Source organism: Coenobita brevimanus, chromosome 89 (assembly GCF_032717465.1).
Source record: "Coenobita brevimanus isolate Jiangsu-jjx chromosome 89, ASM3271746v2, whole genome shotgun sequence".
NCBI lineage: Eukaryota > Metazoa > Arthropoda > Malacostraca > Decapoda > Coenobitidae > Coenobita > Coenobita brevimanus.
In genome coordinates, this window is record NC_137042.1 from 1,607,146 (window position 1) to 1,624,105 (window position 16,960).

Sequence of the window (16,960 nt, forward strand, 5' to 3'; positions counted from 1 at the left end):
TCTCACTCTTGACTTGTGTCCTTCCAACAAAGTCTAATCTTCGGTTCCATACGCTAGAGCTGCAAACCTACTGGATATAAAACTGTGCCAATATTAACACTGTCAGGCTCCTCTGACTCACTACCACACAGTGTTTCTCAAATAATACAATTCCTTCCATGCATTACTCGGTCACCCACTCTCTCTTATGTATTCATGGACTCTATTCTACATTTTCATTCATCTTTTACTTTCATATTAATTTTATGCACGTTTGTTATTTAGCCCCATGGAGTTAGTCACGATATAAATAAAGAACGTTGTTAGATCATTGTTTTTTCTCCTCAGCCCATTCATCATTTTTGACAAGATAATATAAGCCCCAATCCCTCATCATATATATACTGGAAGCAATTAATTTGGACAAGGATGTGTTGTCAGTCAGAAGCTCCTGTTACCAGCAGTATTCATGTTCGATAGATAGATAGCAGTATTCATGTTAGATAGACAGATAGTTACATACATACATACATACATACACAAATACATTCATATATACTAACTAACACAGACACATGCTTACACAGAAACAGATAGACAGTGATGGATGGATGGATGGATGGATAGATTGACAAAGATAGATATTAAACACTGAAATTTATTATATTGGAACGCACCATAGGCTTCTTGTGTGTGTGTGTGTGTGTGTGTGTGTGTGTGTGTGACTCTGGGCTTCAACTACAGGGCTCATTCCCTGAGGCACAGCAGTCTTCTTCATTACTGCACTCCATACATCACCACTTCAGCACTAATACCCACACACTATAATGAGTGTATGCGTGGAACGTCTCACTTAGGACTGGTGTAATGCTATTAGCTGGAGCGAGGAAAATAAAATCCGATATAACGCTATTCAGAGCTTCGAATCATTCTCTACTCAGCCTGGGTTCGACCTCGCATCTTTTCAGACAGTATAGCACTTATCTAACACAACACATAGTGGCCTGCTTACACTGATGTACCGTTCATTATTAGACTGTGGTGTGCAGAGAGGAGTACAAGAGGTGGCTGGTGCGTCATACTTGCCATATCGTTGCCATATCAATTCTTATTGGTCTTCTGAACTGTCTACCTTAATTTCTCCTCCACTACAGAGGGCGCAGAACACATTCTGGCAACACACTCTCTTTTCTTTTTCATGCTACTGTATAAAGCAAGAGATAACTGATGCTCCCTTCAAATGAATAGGTTCGGTCTTTGTGGAAACACCCATATTGTTTGTAAAGCAAATGCGGCTCGGTTACGGAGTCACAACATCCAAAAACTGTGTGATGTGTGGTACTGGGGCAGACGGAATGCCACGAGAACCATTGTGTCCTTCCTTTCAACGCGGATACGCTTGACAGTAAGGCTCTTATGACAAAATTTCGTTGAATAAAGTCGTCTGGCGGTCGCTGAAATACGATACTATGGTTGTCTTATCCATTACAGAGTCAAGTGTACACAATACTGTAGTTCCATCACCTTAAAATGGCCCAGTTTTTTTTTTTTTCTTTTCTTTTGCAGTTATTTCCGAAGTTAAGCTACAGAAAATGGCTATGTTACTGCTCTGCATCCTCTCCGTAGCTCTTCTTTGTGACTAGAATAATTGCCTATTGTTCATCTTCTGTTACATATCAGTAATTTAGCTGAAGAGACGGCAAATTTGCGCAAGTTAGAGTGAAAACAGTATAGCATTACACAGGATTTTATACCTCAAGTCTTAACTGTACAAAATCGTCTCGCGGAATCTAGCACTGGACAGTACAATTCTCACGACCGGAGAAGTGTATATGGTACTGGCCGTCAAATTGCCTTGACTCGCTTTCTGCTTATAATAGGGTCTACAACTTGTCCCCATCAACATAGGGTCTCTTATGAGGCATCCCTACTCTACATCAAACAAAGACCATTCTCACAACACCTGTCCCCTCAAACCACACACTTCCTCACTGCCAATCTATCTTCACTCTGTCATCTCCCGCCATCACAAGATCTTCAAAATAATTAGTTTCGCTCCCACAGTGTTCAAGAATAATTATTAACCCGTATTTATGGTGCTAGAAGATTTCCCTGGAGTGGGTCACAGCCTGAAAGCAGCTGTTCATCTTTCTCTCTCCCCCCCCTCTCTCTCTTTCTCTTTCTCTCTCTCTCTCTCTCTCTCTCTCTCGCTTTAGTTCTCTTCAAAAGTAACAAATCAGCTGCCAAACCTCCCCTCCTCTCCACGTTCCCCAGCAAACATTCAGTCCATCTTTCATTCGCCTTCATTCTCAGTTCTCCAGTCACAACCTTCACTTCTGGCCAGTTACCTTCCTATTCATCTCCTAGTTATTCTCACTCTTTACCTTGTCATTAACACTCGTATATCCCTTTTGTTCCAGTATTTGCCACTCAAGATTTCAGCTGCACTCTCTCTCTCTCTCTCTCTCTCTCTGTTCTTTCACCTTCACTATTAACTGTTTCAGTCGCATTTTCTTCAGCTTAACCATATAACTCCTATGAATTATTTTTAATTGCAGAAGTACCTCATGGAGGGGCGCTGTCAGTCTGCCTCTCACTAACTATTATCGGACACTAGGTGCTTCAGTCCCACAGACTTCAGGGATCTTAGCGAAACCACACACTACACCACACCACACCACACTACACCACATTAGACCACACTACACCACTCCACACCACACAACACAACATTAGACCATACCACACCACAGCATACCACATTAGATCACATTACATCACGTGAGACCACACCACACCACTCCAAACCACACCACACCACACCACACCACACCACACCACACCACACCACACCACACCACATCAGACCAAACCACACCACAAAACACCACATCAGACCACACCACACCACAAAACACCACACCACACCACACCACACCACACCACACCACATCTCACCACATTAGACCACACCACACCACACCACACCACACCACATCTCACCACATTAAACCACACCACATCACACCACACCACACCACACCACACCGCTTTAGACCACACCACACCACACCACACCACAGCACACCACACCCCATCACACCATACCCCACCACACCACACCACACCCCACCACACAACACCACATCAGACCACACCACACCACACCACACCACACAACACCAAACCACATCTCACCACATTAGACCACACCACACAACACCACACCACACCACATCTCACCACATTAGACCACACCACACAACACCACACCACACCACATCTCACCACATTAGACCACACCACACGACACGACACCACACCACACCACACCATACCACATTATACCACACCACACCACACCACACCACACCACACCACACCACATTAGACCACACCACACCACACCACACCACACAACATTAGACCACGCCACACCACATCACACTACACCACATCACCACACCACACCACACCACACAACACCACACCACATCACACTACACCACACCACACCACACCACACCACATCACACTACACCACATCACACCACACCATACCACACCACACCACACTACACCACACAACATTAGACCACACCACACCACATCACACTACACCACATCACACCACAGCACACAACACCACACCACACCACACCACACCACACCACACCACATCACACCACACCACACCACACCACAGCACACAACATTAGACCACACCACACCACATCACACTACACCACATCACACTACACCACATCACACCACACCACACCACACCACAGCACACCACACCACACCACACTACATCACACTACACCACACCACACCACACCACACCACACCACATCACACTACACCACATCACATCACACCACACCACACCACACCACACCACACCACACCACATCACACCACATCACACTACAACACACCACACCACATCACACCACACCACACCACACCACACCACATCACACTACACCACATCACCACACCACACCACACCACACCACATTAGACCAGACCAGACCACACCACACCACACCACACCACATCACAGGACACCACATTAGACAACACCACACCACATTCGCCCACACCATACAACACCACAGCACACCACATTAGCCCACACCACATCACAGCACAGCACGCCATAGCACACCACATTAGACCACACCACACCACACCACAGCACACCACATTAGACCAGACCACACCACACCACACCACACCGCATTAAACCACACCGCACAGCATTAAACCACAGCACACCACACCACACCATGCCACACCACATCACACCACACCACATTAGACCAGACCACACCACATCAGACAACACCACACAACACCACACCATACAAAATCACCCTCCCATACCACACCACCCCACACCACACAAAATCACCCTCGCATATCACACCACACCATACCTCACCACTCCACACCTCACCACACCACACCATACCTCACCACTCCACACCTCACCACACCACACCATACCACACCACACCACACCATACCTCACCACTCCACACCTCACCACACCAGGGCTTTAACCGCAAGAGCCTGAAGTTCCCTCTTCCAGTACTATTGCATTATTCATTGTTTTCGCGATATATTCATATATCTTATTTAACCAAGGAGAGGATGGAGAGAGAGAAACTAACGAGGAGAGTGTTTGTGAGTGAGGTGGAGGGGAGAGAGGGAGGGGAAGACCAAGGATGAGGAGGGATGGAGTGGAGAGGTATATGAAGGAGGGGAGTGTGAGCTGGGGAGAGGTTATCGAAATGACAGAGGACAGGATAACATGGAGGTGATTTGCATGTGGCCACCGCTTACGGAAGTAAGGCTTCTGGCAAGAGAGAGAGAGAGAGAGAGAGAGAGAGAGAGAGAGAGAGAGAACTGAAGGGGTTAGAGAGTAGTAACCCATTCAGTGCTGGGAGTCTTTCCAATGATATTAAAAAAAAGTCTAAAAATAGCAACGATAACATGAAAAGATGTCACCGATCATTCGTGGTTTACGCCATTAATCCAATACTGGCAAACAGCAGAGGACAGAACGACATGGCGGCGATTTGTTTATGGCCACCTCTTACGGGATGCGGGGGTCTGGGAGTTGATACATAGATTGATAGATGTGCAGATATATAGATAGAAGTGGCTGTTTTGTATATGTAGTGCCTCATGACCTAGATAATAATTATTTCTTCTGTTTTAAGGAGTTTAATATATCTTTTACGCTATTACAAGCATCTACACAGGAGAATCAGACAGTCATTCACCTCGCCCTAAGCAGGTTTAATTTCATTCACGATTCACGAAGCTTTTGTCTCTATTTCTATCTCCGTCTCCCACACACGCCTCGCAAAGGGAAGGAGTGACCTGCAGCACACACACACACACACACACACACACACACACACACACACACACACACACATTCTCTCTCTCTCTCTCTCTCTCTCTTTCTCTCTCGTCTCTTACACATTCAAGGCAGAAATAGTGATAAATTCGAGACAACCTCTACCCACACACACACGTCACCCACACAGATATAGATTTCTGCAAACTAAATCGGTCAAGAGGATATATTACGAGCTCACCTGCCACCTAGAATGGGGCCTATATTGTGACTGGTGGACTTGATATAGATGACATTAAAAAAAAAAAAAAATGGAATGGTCAAAATGTGAACTACCGATATGATTTTTTTTTACACACATGTTCTCATGAAGAAAGAGGGGGTTTTGTGTAATGATCGTGTGTGTGTGTGTGTGTGTGTGTGTGTGTGTGTGTGTGTGTGTGTGTGTGTGTGTGTGTGTGTGTGTGTGTGTGTGTGTGTGTGTGTGTGTGTGTGTGTGTGCTAAGGTGTGTGTGTATTCTCCCCCAGGCTTGAACACACTGTCTGACCTATTGACCTTTCTGTCAAGAAAATGGAAAAACACTTTCACTCGGCTGACAAAACGAACAAGGGAACAAGTCACACACTGAATATCATCGTCGTCATCATCATCATCAACATCATCATCATCATCATCATCTGTATCAGTGTCATCGTTATCATCATCATCGTCATCAACATCAGTATCAGTGTCAGTATCATCATCATCACATTCATCATCATCACCATCATAATCCTACTATTGTATTCTAATTTGCAAAGACACAGAAATAAAATACTACCACTACTATTGCTACTACTACTCCTGCTACTACTAATAATAACAATGACAATATTACCGTTGCTACTGCTACTACTATTACTACTACTACTACTACGACTACTATTATTAATATTACCACTACTACTTAAAAGAAAATAATAATAATAACAACACAACTAGAGTCCTTAGGGCAAATACGCCCTCCCTTCATTCACTTACCATAACACTCTTCAATATTTACAGTTACTGACAAACTCATAAAAAATATGGAATACAGTTTATAGATTAGCCCTTAAATTACACTTACTTGAATCTCACGTGGCAGTGTCTTATGTGTTACAGAGACGGCTCAGTCGGCTGGTGTGGGAGCAGCTGTGGCAATGGGGGGAGGAAATTAGTAAAGGGTATAGAGCAGGAATTAATAACACTAAGCCGTCCACACAACACACGAGAAATGGCCTGGCGGAGTGGCAGTGTTTATGTAATAGTTATACATAATGCTCACCTTTCTTGAAACAAATGGAGGTGAAATAATTTTAATATAAACTACAAATATTTGCTGCAGTATTATTCTCCCACAGTTTATGCAAAAATGTTAATGCTTATCTATTTACAAAAAAATAAACGCAAATTTATACACTGTTGAAAAAGGCAATGAGTTTGAAGGTTACTGGTTTTGTGTGTGTGTGTGTGTGTGTGTGTGTGTGTGTGTGTGTGTGTGTGTGTGTGTGTGTGTGTGTGTGTGTGTGTATGTGTACCATTATTTCTCAGTGAACGAGTGTGTGAGAGACGTGTGTGGGTTTTAAAGAGCGAATAGTACATGTAACATACATTTAACTATCTATCTGTCTCCATATCTGTCTGTCTGTCTGCCTGTCTATCTGTGTGTCTTTCTTTTTACCTGTTTATATATCAAATTATCAGTCTGAACGAGAGATGTGTCTTGACTCAGTCACTGCTTCGTGTACACTTTACATGAAAGTGTGCGTGGGAGACGGAACCCGAGAGAGAGAGAGAGAGAGAGAGAGAGAGAGAGAGAGAGAGAGAGAGAGAGAGAGAGAGAGAGAGAGAGAGAGAGAGACTACTGGGAGTGTATATGAGGCTTACTCCTGTTTCCCATTCTGTGTGTGTGTGTGTGTGTGTGTGTGTGTGTGTGTGTAAGGGCACCATCGTATGTAGGGCTGACTTTAATTTCCTGTTCTGAAGGTGTGTGTGTGTGTGTGTGTGTGTGTGTGTGTGTGTGTGTGTGTGTGTGTAAGGGCACCATCGTATGTAGGGCTGACTTTAATTTCCTGTTCTGAAGGTGTGTGTGTGTGTGTGTGTGTGTGTGTGTGTGTGTATAATGATAACACATTCACACAACAACAAACTCCCTCTTACAATTAACCCCTTCCCAAAATGTGTGTAGTAATAGCAGATACCAATTTCCAATGGAGCACTGGATTTAGAGCAGTACTATATTCACTGATAGCTGGAAAAATATGAGAGAGAGAGAGAGAGAGAGAGAGAGAGAGAGAGAGAGGGGGGGGGATTTATGAATGAGGTGTCGTGAGAGAGAGGGAGAAGCGTGATGTAGGATAATTTAATCAACGAGAGAGAGGAAAGATTGGACTTAGAGAGAGAGAGAGAGAGATAGAGAGAGAGAGAGAGAGGACGGGACTATTAAAAACCGAAGCAGAAGTCTGTGGTTTCAAGATGTTAAACAATGGGGGAAAGATATATAAGAGGTGATCACAGGGTGCCGATAAATTATGTATGTATATATTTATCAATTCTGTCTGTATGGGGAGATACAATGTGTGTGTGTGTGTGTGTGTGTGTGTGTGTGTGTGTGTGTGTGTGTGTGTGTGTGTGTGTGTCTCGGGTGTAGGCTCGATGTGCAGGCTGTAGGTGAAGAAGCTGAGGAACTTTTGTATAACTGGACAGTGAAGCTGCCCAGTTATATATGTGCCACCACATGGGGGCGTCTCTCTCCATCGCACACTAAAGGAGCTATATACTGAAACTGGCGAAAAGTACTTCAACCTGTGACCATTTTTTGACCAATTTTTAGTCCAAATTTTACCCAGGTCATGATACCGTGTCATTAATATTCCGTGAAAATTTTAATTTTCGAGAACAGTTTCTATTGGCCAAATGGGATGGGGGGTATGGAGACCAGTTCATTTTTACCTCCGCCAAGGAGGTTATGTTTTGGCCCGCTTTGGTTTGTCTGTCTGTTTGTTTGTCTGTCTGTTATCAGCCTACTCAAAAAGTTACGAACGGATTTTGCTGAATTTTTGTTGAGGGGTATGATACAGTCCAAGGTACATTCAGTTAGGTTTTGGTTGTGATCCGGATCATCGTACGGATCCAGGGTTTCTTTGTTTGTTTGTCCACACAATATCTCCAAAAGTCCTCAATGAATTTCAATGATGTTTTGTGGAAGGGTGGGTCATGGGCCAAGAAAAAATTAATTATATTTGGGGGCGGATCCGGACCCGGATCCTGCAATGGCATGGGCGGAGGTATGGGCTCTCTGAGTGTTTTCTAGTTTTCTGACTGTGATACTCGTGTTTCCTAACTATACAGGCTGCTCCGTCACATATAACACTTCTCTTCCACACCGATGGACAATTTTACGTGTGTGAGAGAGAAGGCTCAGTCAGTGCTGTGAGAGTCTAAACTGTATCATTTATTCATTTCCTGCTCCCTCTGCCACACCCATGCCCACACCAGTAGACTGAGCTGTCTAGAAACACATAATATACCACCAGGTGAGAGTCTACTAAAGCGCTGCCAACTCTCATCTTCACCATCGTCATCATCATCATCATCATCACCATTATCATTATTATTATTAGGTGGGGGCGCTCACCATCCACTCACTTGATGTAGTGCTGCTCTCAGGTGTCTGCCCTTTCCTCTCCTCCATCCTTCTTTCCTTCCATCCTCTTCTGTTTTTTTTCCTTCATTCTTTCCCCTTTCATGTGCCTGTGGGTGACTCTACACTGAGTGACAAGCCAAATGGTTTCCTGTACACCAGGAAACCACTTACTACCTGGGTGGTAACCATATAACCCAATTATGGCGCTGGTGGTTTAGTGGGTAATTAAGGGGCTCCAATCGGATTGAGCAGGTGAAGGTTTATATCCAAGGGATGGTTGGGGTTTATTGATCACGCAGCCCCACTCAGGGATGAGTGAGGCTGGTCACTCTCATCTTAAATGTCAGGACCAACTTGCATAGCCCTGGGCTCCTACGCTCCTCATGGAGCAACGTTGGATTGGATGATGGATGGATGGATTATTATTATTACTATTATCATTATTATTATTATTATTATTATTATTATTATTATTATCATTATTATTATTATTATCATTATTATTATTATTATTATTATTATTATTATTATTGTTATTGTTATTACTATTATTAATATTGTTGTTGTTGTTGTTGTTGTTGTTGCACTGGTGAATTTCTGGTCCACAGACAACAATCTGTCTTGGGAGTGACTTGAGATTAAAAAAAAAAAAAAAGTAAAATTTTAGCTAAAAAATGAGGTGAGTAGGAAATGAAAGAGTCACAGGGAGCAATATTAGGAAGATGTGTATATCTATATATCCAGAGGTAGAGAGAGAGATAGATGGATAGACTGAGAGGCAGTCAGAGACTTGGACAGATATTAGGTGACTGGGGAGGTAATTTGGTATTATTCTTCTTTTCCCTTTCTAAAGTATCTAAGTTATATTTTCTAGCTTTCACACGAGTTACCCTTGCTATAGTAGTTTTACTTTAACTTGGCCTAAAATTACTATCTCTCTCTCTCTTGAATGGCGAGTTGTTGCAAAAAATTAACATTAGAATACAATGCCAGTCACGAAGAAGTGCTATGGAAATTATGTAGAGTCGTAGCAATGTCTTTTTCCGTCCCTACGCTACGAGGAATAAGCTGCAAAAGGACGAAACTTTGGGCCAAGTTAGAGTGAACAGAATAGAGCTTTCAGTTCCGACAGAAATTGTTGCGTCCTCAATGTGAAGATGATATCAATATGGAGTATTAAGTTTGATGATGATGATGATGATGATGATGATGGGAAAATTCTTCAGGTATCACCCTCTCTCTCTCTCTCTCTCTCACACACACACACACACACACACACACACACACACACACACACACACTATTAGTTCCCTGTTGGGTGGTCTTTCCTGCGGATGTCCTAATTAGGCCTTACCGGCACATCCCAATTAGCTACCCCTCCCCTTCTCTCTCTCTCTCTCTCTCTCTCTCTCTCTCTCTCTCTCTCTCTCTCTCTCTCTCTCTCTCTCTCACACACACTATTAGTTCCCTGTTGGGTGGTCTTTCCTGCGGATGTCCTAATTAGGCCTTACCGGCACATCCCAATTAGCTGCCCCTTCCCTTCTCTCTCTCTCTCTCTCTCTCTCTCTCTCTCTCTCTCTCTCTCTCTTCGGAAAAGTTGGTCTTCTCTCCCCATACCTAAATTAACTTTCGATAAAACTTCCCTTCTAATTTAAACTTAACCTCGACCAATGTAGGAACCTATGGCGACCCTTATATCATTACATTCTAACATAACTAGAACGAAATTGAGCTTTAGTACACACACACACACACACACACACACACACACACACACACACACACACACACACACACACACACAGCAGTTGACATAATAATTAACAGTTTTAGTCAGCTGGCACATTTTTTTTATCTTTGCCATCACTAAATAGTTTACTTTAGTTGTGATAGTGGTGGCAATGATGATGGTATTATTATTACTACTACTACTACTGCTACTACTATTGTTAGTGGTAGTAGCAGTAGTAGTAGTAGTAATTGTAATAGTAACAGGAGTAGTAGCAGTAGTAGTAGTAGCCACATATTCAAATGAGCTAAAAGGGTTAGATTCAGTCTTCATTGACCTCTTTGGTCTTAGACAAATTTCCTAAGCTAAATAGAATCATTTGTTATGGGTGTGAGGAAGTCTGGTACCTGATGATCTCAAAGGAGAGGTGAATAACATACTGTACACTGACGTAGGCCCGTATTCTCGTCGGTTAAGGAAGCTCCCTAACACCTTTTCCTAAGCAACTTATTTTGCCTATTTCACCTTATTGTCCCTCTCCGTATTAAATGAATGATTCTAATATCGCCATACTTTGCATAGATAAAGTACAAAAGGATATTATCCAACCATATCCACACATTAATCGCCAAGGAAGAGGAGTCACCGAGCTTCCCTAACGTACGAGAATACCGACGTCAGTGGAAGGTAGAGATGAATATAATTACCTCCGCCAACGAAGCTGGGTGGAGGTTATGTGATCACCCGTGCCTGTCTGTTTGTCTGTCTACAAAATATCTCAAAAAGTTAGAATCTAATATCGATTAAATTTTCTGGAGGGGTAGCCCATTGGCCAAGGAAACGTACATTATAATTTGAGGCGGATCCGGATCCATTATTATTACGATTATTATTATTATTATTATTATTATCATTATTTTTAATTTACATTGGGAGAAGAGGGCAGTTTTGTGGACTGACTGATACAGTCATGTTTTCTGTCGTGGCACACCCTGAAGACTACAGCCTGATTTATAAAGTTTTGGTGACAATGGCGATGGTGGAGGAATACGCGCTCTGAGTACTTTCTAGTTTGCATATTACTCTACTCTTTGTACTCTAACTTGACCCAAAACTGTCATGTCTTCATCTTGAATGCTGATTTATAACAACAGATTAACTCTATGATATGATGCAAGTAATGAAGAAGTGCTAGGGAAAGGATGATACTCCCCAGTGCTGCCTTATTCTACCACTGAGCAACGTGAAATAAGCTGAAAAAAGTTGAAAAAAAAAAGTACAAGTCTAAATAGATTCCCAGGTGAAGCAGTAGATGAGGTTTAATGAACATGGTTTTCTAAGTCTACTCGTATGGTTCGTAATCTCGGCGGTTACAAAGCTCCCTAACACCTCATTCCCACTATTTTGCTTTTGAGTAGGGCTGGCTAATATCGTTTTGTACGTTACTTATGCGGAGTATAGCAGTATTAGAATGGCTTAAGTATGAGAGAAGGGGGCAGCAAGGTGTAATAAGGGAAATGAATCGCTTAGGAAAAGGTGTTAGGTATTAGAGACCTTCCTTAACCGACGAGAATACGGGTCAGTGTCGATTAATATTATCCTTAGTTTGACAAAATCTTAAAAAATACTGATAAAGTACGGAAGTGTCTGAAGGGAAACGAAAGGATGATTGGCCGTTACGAATTAGGGGTGGGTCTATAATTTAGTGCGTGAGTTACAAGCATTCTCCTTCACCCACACTCCTCATTGTATCCCAGTTCCCATTCCTCTGTCTGTCTGTCTGTCTGTCTGTCTGTCTGTCTCTGTATCCTAGTGTTCTTTCCTCTCTTCTTTTTTCTGTATCCTAGTTCTTCCCCTCTTCTCTCTCTCTCTCTCTCTCTCCCTCTCTCTATGTATCCTAGTGTTCTTTCCTCTCTTCTTTTTTCTGTATCCTAGTTCTTCCCCTCTCCTCTCTCTCTCTCTCTCTATGTTCAAATTAATCGCCTGTCGAATCCGGAATCCCAGGAGAGTCATGAATTAAGGATGCAATGATTCTCGGCTTGGCCGCCTACGAATTCACCTATCGAGAGAGAGAGAGAGAGTTTCATTACGATTTTTATCTGACGTGTAAATGAAGAGAATCCATTATATAATTATCACCAGAACACGTATACCTAATCAGGCGTGTGATATGGAGCCAGGATTCCAGGGGCTTGAATGATGAGTGGCCTTATTTCCCTAGGTATATAGTGGATAGTCCTCCTACTTGTGCACTGTTTCTTTTCTTCTTTTGGCTCATTGACCGAGTGACGGTAATTTCGTGTTACCTGCTAAGAGTTATTTGTTTCTTATATACATATAATAATAATAATGGTAATAATACTAATATGGATGGGAATGACGATAATGACGATGATGATGATGACGGTGATGATGAAGATGATGATGATGATAAAAACAATAATAATAATAATAATAACAATAAATCACCATCATCACCATCACCACCACCAGGATCATCATCAATATCCCGCCCCTTCTCCCACGTAAAGATGTGGCGAGGTAGGATCCAGCATTAAAGAGAGAACACACAAACAGTGAAATCCCTAGTCATTCCCATCCAATCCTCATTTCAGTCTGTCCCTCGAGGTCGGCTATAATTTCGTGTTTGGTGGGCAGAAACATTCACTATACTTTTTTTTTTTTTTTTTTTAATCGGCTCATTGAAATAATTTTTGAGTGGCCCGTTCTCCCACCACTTGCCAGGAACACCGGTTGAATATTCACGGCGTGATTATTAAATGGAAATTTGCATTGAGATGGACGTCATGGTTCCTTTTAATTCTCCCCCACATCCACGAGTATCATGTTATCTGATAAGGAAGAGTTCTGTTTTCTGCCCGAGGTGGTTGTCATTGTTTTACGTGTACTGTAGTAATTGACACCTGCTAAGGGCTGTACATTAGTATATGGGTTATATTTTGGTTAGTCTCTGTTGAAGTAACCTTCTGCCTACGTCTTCGCCTAAGGTAATCTATTTATTGTCAGGCGCCTTAATCCTGTAAGGGGTGGTCATATAAAAATCATCCCGTCGCCCTGTCCTCTGTCATTTGGTTGCCCTCCCTTCAAGTCACACCCCGCTCCCTCCTATATCTCTCCACTCCATATCGTCTCATCCTTGGTCTCCCCTTCCACCTGACTCACATACACTCTCCTGGTCAGTAGCATTCTCCATCCTCTCCATTTCTTCAAACCATCACTGTGGATTTCTCTTAACACTTTCAGTTACATCCACTTCAACGCACAACGCTTCTTTATCTCTTCATTTGTCTGTCTGTCTGTCTCTCCATGTAACTCCAAGTTTTCCGTTCAAATAACTAATTTCCACAGCTCTCACTCTTCTATTGTGTCCTTCCAACAATGTTCGAGTCTCAGTTACGTATGTTAGGGTGGAGGTCACAGTACTGTAATGCAGCAACTTTTTTACTTCTATGCTCACTTCCCTGTTCCTTACCACTGCTTTCAGTCGTTGCTTTCAACGGGCCAGCAACCTTTCTGCCCTACTTACCCTTTCAAGCACTTCATCCTCTAAACATCCATCCTTACTCATCATAGTACCTAAGTACCTGAATGCACTCTACATTTCCTCACCATCCAGTCTCACTGTGAATTCTCTGACTCAAATTCATTGCAATCCATAATTGTATTCTTGTAAATTCACTTTTAGATTCTGTTTCTTACATACTCGCCCAGACTTATTCACCAGGAATTGCAGTTCGCATTCATCTTCACGTAACAGTACAGAATTGTTAGCGAACAACAGTTCAGGGAGTTTACACACTCAATTCTCACTCATTAAATAGGCTACACTCCAACATCCATCTCATTAATAACTCCAACCATATACAAACTGAACAGCCAAGCAGACATGACAGAACCCTGCTTTAATCATACACTGCAGTTAAAGAACTCAATTTACTATCCACGCGCACTGCAACCATAGTGCCCTCTTACGTACTCATCACAGATTCCACAACATCCCATCTATATATATAAAAGAGCCGCGTTGTTTGTTGGTTTGTCCTTCAATCACGCCTAAACCAAGGGCCAGGGACCCCCAAACGCATATGTATTTTAAATCAGGGTGACCCAAGGATGGTTTGGGAGGTCATAGTACAGATCTGGGTCTGGTAGTGTTCGCTTTTTTGGCCCGGGCAACGCCGGGAACCCAGGCAGCCCAATTTTGGGCATGGAGACTTGCACGACCTCCAGTTCAGACATAAGGTGTGTGAGGTTGACCAAGGTCATTTCAGGTCACCAGTCGGAAGTCATTTGAGGTCAATGGTAATAGTAAACAAGTGCGCACAAATACTGTGCGTTAGTCTGGGAAAGCTGAAATAGAAAGTTCCTGGACCTCTTATAATCCCTCTTCAAAGGCATAAGAGGTACATGGTCTTTCTGGAGTAGAAAGAAAGATTAAACTAGAACAACTAGGATTAGAGTGTTCGGCTTTTTGGCCCGGCAACGCCGGGTACCCCTGCTAGTTTACTCTGTATATTTTAATACCATCCGCATTCTCTGTCTGTCCTCTCTATGCTCTGTTTTCTCCAGATGCTTGAAGGCAGAATGCAACTTCTTTCCTGCTCTAGTTGCCTTTCCAGTAAACATCTAAGAACGAATATAAATCTACTCTGCGCAGCCTTTTCCCTTCCTAAAGCCCCCATGTTCTTCCCTAAGTAATTTGCCTATTATTTTCCTGTCTCTGTCAGTATATATCGTGTCATATATTTCTCCCATTAGGATAAGACAAATACCCCAATGACCTTTTTCTTTGCATAGGAGAACAATAATTATTGTATACCTGGCTGCCATTCCTCCAGGACTCTACCCTCATCCCAGGCCAATTTGTATATCTTCCATATCCATTCTATCACTAACTCTCCCCAGCATTTCATCATTTCACCACACACTCCATCAATTTCTGGTGCCATCCCCATTTTGACCTACTCCATTGCTTCTATTTTTCCATTCTATTAATCTCTTCCTCCCTTCTCGCCTCTCTTCCCCTCGCAGCCACTCCCCACCCACTTATGTTTGCACTACTTTCATTCACTATATTCAGTAATTTCTTGATGTATTTTCGCCAACTTGATCCAAGCTGACATAAAATGCAGTTCTTAATTAATCTCAGTCTCAGTGTTAAATCCAGTGAGCGTTTAAGTCTTTTGCTTTTTTTTTTAAGAAAAACATTTTCCTCTTACTTTAGCCTGTCATATCAAACTATAAAACTAACAGTTAAATAGTTAAAGTCAAGCATATAGGCTATTTTACAACAGGCACGGATTTAGAAGGAGGGAGGGACGTACGCCTCCTGCATTTTTGGCAGACCAGTTATTACTTAAAGAAATCGTTAATTGCCAAAACATTTGCAAAAAAAAATCAGCATTATATACTACTGATTTAGCTTGCCTATGTCACTGTATTTCTATGGTAAAAAACGGTAAAATAAAAGTGCATTTTGAATAGATAAGCTAAATGATTTAACTGAAATACAACCCAGCCAGGAACCACGCCCCTTCTCTCCCTGAAGTCCTGGATCTGGCCCTATACTAGAGGACAAAGCGAGAGAAGAGAAAGGGGGATCTTCGACCAGAACAAGCTTTAGTATTCAAACAGTGGCTTTTTACCCGCAATTTCCGACCATTCAGGCCACGTTCCAGGACTTGACTGTAATGTTACCAGTTCTGACCTACTTCATCAGCATTCCCCTCTGCTGCTGACCACTGCTCAACCACAATGAGAATGGCAGCTGCCTTTTGAGATACGTTTCCATCTTAAAGACCTTTGTCATACATGCTTTTGGAAGCTTTGTATATTATTATTATTATTATTATTATTATTATCTTTTTCTTCGTCTTTTTTCGTTTTCATTTTCTTTTAACTCTTTTTCCTTTTCAATTATTAATATTATCACCATTCTTCTTCTTCTTCTTCTTTTTCTTCTGTAGCTCTACCCGTCGATATCAACTTTCCATATTCTGTTTCTACTCTGTCTGTCTGTCTGTCTCTCTCTCTCTCTCTCTCTCTCTCTCTCTCTCTCTCTCTCTCTCTCTCTCTCTCTCTCTCTCTCATGGTAGGAGCAACTCAAGTGTTCTATTCCAGCCAACGTTGGACTTTTTCATTCACCTAATGTATAACCACAGGCGTCCAAGGCTAATGTTCTCGTCT